We start from the raw sequence: 4,740 nt of genomic DNA, 5'->3' as shown, positions 1-4,740 counted from the left end.
TGTCTGCTTTCCAACCAGTCGCAACTAACTCCTTCATCGCTGCTATAAGCGCAAGCTCTTCCCTATCCGACCAGCTCCGGCGTGATCTGTCTACCCTCCGTAAGCGAGGCCTCCGATACTGGACTGCACCTACAGGTCCTACACAAAAGTTATGCATAAGTTTTGGGTGATTTGAAGGTTCACCACATGTCCCAGTAAAATGAAAAGGCATAGTTTGTATGTCGCAACTTACTCGGATTGCCCTGGCTCAAACTTCCATTGGGCATTGTTCGACGAAAATGAGACATGGCCTTGTGTGTAGCTGGCATTCATACAGGCAAACATAACAACAACAAAACAAAAAAAAATAAAATCGGAGCAGCACCTTAATCAACTCGCAGCTATAGGTTAATGTAAGAAACATGTCAATAAGTTCACATTGGGTATAAACTAGAGATGAAATCAAAATATATATTCTGGGACCGTAAAGACAAATTTATATTGATATCACTACAAAAGGGAATAATGAAAAATTAATGGACAGAAGAACTCAAATACTAGATCATGAACGAAACTTAGCGCCGTGTATGTTCGAATAAAGTCATGGTAGAACCACACATGAGTTGTAGCAAATATAAGAAGAAAAGTGACAAAGTAAGAGTGGGTTCAATCGGACAACCTGGTAAATTCTTGAGACCGAGCTTCAACGGGAGAGATAATCCAAAGGAGATGGTCACCACTCTTGGCTGGATTGCATTTTCTTCTGCAATTGTAAATTTGAGAAAGTTCGACTGCGGCGCTGAGAGAGATAAAATGATAAATTGGGGTTTTGTTCACAATGAGGGTATAGATGGAAATATCACCAAACCCTAAGGATAACTTAGTCATTTTCGAAAAAGGGGATCCTGACTACGTGTACCAAACACCAGATTATTAAAAAATGTAAGATATACCAAACACCCGTTCAAATAGTTGTCATGTGCAATTTTTTAAAAAAGGGGATCCTGACTACGTGTACCAAACACCAGACTATTAAAAAATGTAAGATATACCAAACACCCGTTCAAATAGTTGTCATGTGCAATTTTTTATCTATTAACCTATGTTTGCACTATTCCATGATAAACCCAACATCGATACCAAACGCACCCACGAGTACTTTAAACTGCTCAATAGAGATAATATTAACTCCTATTAAAACTAGTAGTACTAGAAGTTTATTTATAGGCACACCTTTATGTCAGAGTTTTGTACGTTTACCGAGACCTAACCTTAAATTTAATAATTAAACAATTATAACAATTAATATTTTATTTATATTGGATACTCCATTTATCTTCTTCTTCCTCAATGCGGGAAGCCATTTCTGCAACTTAAAATTTAATCTTCTACGTCCCTAATTTGGTGAGGATAAACTAGATTTTCCGAAATTTCAAAAAATTTATAAATAGAAAAAAGGAAGAAAAAATTGGGTAGGGGCTGGCGGAATAAATCCTGTTTATTTTCGTATAGAGGCAAGAAGACGTACCTTATTTAGTGATTTATGAAGAATAGTTGGCGGAAGATATTGTCTGAAGCGGAGAAAGAAAACGACAAAGGAAGAGGAACAAGTTCAGCAGTTCACACCTATTTTAAGGCCATTAGCAATGGGTGGCCGATGGGAGGGCCTTCCCCATCGGCCACCGTCGGCCCCTCATTGTGGAGGAGGGGCCGATGCACGCCCCATCCTACCTCCCCCCATATGGCTGATGTATCGGCCTTGGCCGACGAGAAGGGCCTTCCGATCGGCCCTCCATTGTGGAGGAAGGGCCGTCGGTCGGCCCTTGCTTCTATTTTTTTTTTTTTCGTTTTTTTATTTGTTTCTATATATATCTCCATTTCCCATCACTTTCACACCATTCCTCCACTTTCCAACACTTTGACTACTTTCTTTTCACTCTACACCTCCTCTCTCTACACAAATGGATTCCGGCAACTCTCCTCACATGTCCGGCGACGGAAGCCAATACACGGGCGGAAGCCAAATTCCACCCGTATCCCAAACTCCACCCACTCTGCAAAACCCCTACTTCAACCAAGTTCCCGGAGGCAACATATTCGGTGGAGGATTCACTCCTTTTCTTTCCGGGAACCAACCCGTGGCCTTCCCTCAAATCTCCGGGAGCACTTTTGTCGGTGCCGGTCGGCCAATTACCCCGCAGGCATTCCACTGGAGCATCGGAAGAGGAATCGACCCGAATTATGGGGACGCGGTGTACCGGCCAGAGATGCTGAGTTCTACACCCGACACTCACGGATCTACAACTGTTCCAGTCACAGATCCGAGCTTCAGTACGGAAGAGTATGAAGTCGAGGAGATGCACCCATCACCTCCAAAAGGGACTGAGAAGGAGAAGGGGAAGGGGAAGGGGAAGGGGAAGGCGAAGGCGAAGGGGACGGCCGCTCGACCCGGAGGCGCCTTCGGAGCCTACTCCGAAGGGTAGAAGGCCACGATCAAATTATACGCCAGCTGAGACGCTTGCTCTGGCAAGGGTTTGGATCGATATCGGCGAGGATGCGGTTGTGTCGAACAACCGGCGGAAGCTTGGCTTCTGGACCCGTATTGCGCAACGATACAATGAGGAGGGAGTGAAGCCTCGCGGGGCACCGTCTCACAAGGCGCCGGAGCTTCGCAAGCACTTCGAGCGTGTCATGTTCCAAATTGGCAAGTTTCATGGCCTATACGAGAACAATTGCAGAATGATGTCGAGCGGTATGAGCTACGACGACGTGCGGGATTTATCGCTCCACCAATTCACCTTGACCGTCAGCACCGCCGGGTTCCAACATTGGGACGTCTACATTAAACTGAAGGATCATGAAAAATTTCAGGCGGGAATGGAGGCGGCATTGGCGACGGGCTCGGGGAGAACAAAGCTCGTTCAATCGGGGAGTTTCAGCGGCAGCGGTCCGACCCCAATCGACTTATCCGAGTCAGTTGAGGTTGTTCAGCCCACTCCTCGGCGCCCAATGGGAGTGAAGGCGGCGAAGGCAGCGGCAAAGGCGAAGGGGAAGGGGAAGTCTCAGGGGAGCGCCTCTCAGTCGACCGGTGGGGACGCGGAGGGTGAAATACGGATTGCCGGATACGCTCAACTGCTTAAGTTCTACAAGCTGTATCGAGAAGAACCGGATGATCGTGTGAAGATGGACATCTGGAAAACTATCAATCGGATGAAGAAACAGATGGGTCTTAATTCCGACGACGATCCCGACGCCGAACCCTAGGCTCGAATTTATTGTTCTTCCTTTGTGTGTTTTTTTTTTCTTTTCCATGTAGGTTTTTTTTTAATCTCGTTGTATTCTATTTTCCAATCTTGCAATACAACGACGATTTGCGTATTAAAATTTTTTTGCATTTAAAATTATTTAATTTGACAACATAATTAAGACATAAAAGTGCTTCAAAATTAAAACAAAATAAATGATGATGTGGAAATGAAGTGGAAATGGGAAGGCCCTATGGAAGGGCCCTTCCATTGTGGGGAGATAGGCCCTCTTAAAAACTGATGATGTGGAAATAATAAAAAAAGAAGGGCCCTCCGGGAGGGCCCTTCCATTGCTAATGCTCTAACCTAGGTTTAGGTTTATGCAGCACTCCATCTGTCCCATTAGAAATACAACGTTTTTGTCTCACTAAAAATGAAACGTTTCCTAAAATGGAAACATCATACTCTCTACTTTTCCCTCTCTCTTACTTTAATCTCTTTTCATTAACTCACAAGACAACACTTGCATAAAATTCTGTGCCGAAACCAAATATTTCATATTTACTGGGACGGAGGGAGTATTTATTTGTGGTTAATGGGCTGGGCATATAATTATAATCTGCTTAATAGTCGAATAAAATTCATCTACTATTTATTTCAAAGTATTGTATACATTATTTGTGGATAAAATTCATTTTATGTTATTAATATTAGTTATAATATTAATTGCTAGTAGTAATTTTTTTTTTTTGCGTTGGGTTCGATATAAATGCTTAAAGTAGAACTAGTATTTAACGTGACATATATTAAAGAACTAGTATTTAACGTGACATATATTAAAAATTAATTTGAATTAGGTTTAAATGATTATTAAAAATTACAGATTGATGTACATATATTACAAAAAGAGTTTGGATTTGCTTTATATGGCCGGAAAGGCGAAACGGGCATATCTCCTATGAAACTACTACTACTAAGGGCATCCACTATAGGGCCGGCCGCCCCCTTCCCGGCGGCGCCGCGGCGGTGTATAGGGGGGAAGGAGTCCGCCCCGGGGGCGGACGAATTTGTTGGGGCGGAAGGGGTATCGCCGGCTTTGCGGCGAGGACGGGCCGCTGGAGAGAGAAAAGCGGCGGCCGCCGCGCCTACCTATTGCGCGGCGACACCGCCGCGGCGGACCGCCGGTTTCCCTTTTTTTTTTTTTAATTTCGAATTTTTATTTAATTTATTGACTTATTTAAATAAATATCCACCAATTTGTCTTCCACTCCACACCCATTTTCACTCCACCCCCAATTTCACAACCCTAGATTTTACCGAGATGCATGGGAGAGACGAAAATTCACCCGGCACGGAAGAATCGGGTTATGGATACTATCCTTCTTCCCAGCCATCTCAGCTGTGGGGATCGAGTCCCACCCCCCGGGGATCGAGTCCCAGTCCCCCTCCATTCCAGTCGTGGTCACCGACATCCCCGCCATGGCAACAAAGCCAATATCGGGCTCAATCTTCTCAT

General features: G+C 44.3%; 1 long non-coding RNA gene across 1 annotated transcript; it reads right to left on the bottom strand.

Annotated features, from left to right (window-relative positions):
• On the bottom strand, positions 1-792 carry LOC125210776. The gene is made up of 3 exons (XR_007174403.1): positions 659-792; positions 233-301; positions 1-138 (listed from the first exon to the last, which is right to left on the bottom strand). It is a non-coding gene; the product is annotated as an uncharacterized LOC125210776 (long non-coding RNA).
• Positions 793-4,740: the final 3,948 nt, after the last annotated feature.

Source organism: Salvia hispanica, chromosome 3 (assembly GCF_023119035.1).
Source record: "Salvia hispanica cultivar TCC Black 2014 chromosome 3, UniMelb_Shisp_WGS_1.0, whole genome shotgun sequence".
Taxonomy (NCBI): Eukaryota; Viridiplantae; Streptophyta; class Magnoliopsida; order Lamiales; family Lamiaceae; genus Salvia; species Salvia hispanica.
Note: the sequence above shows the minus strand (reverse complement) of the source record. Positions and strands in the feature narration are given on the sequence as shown.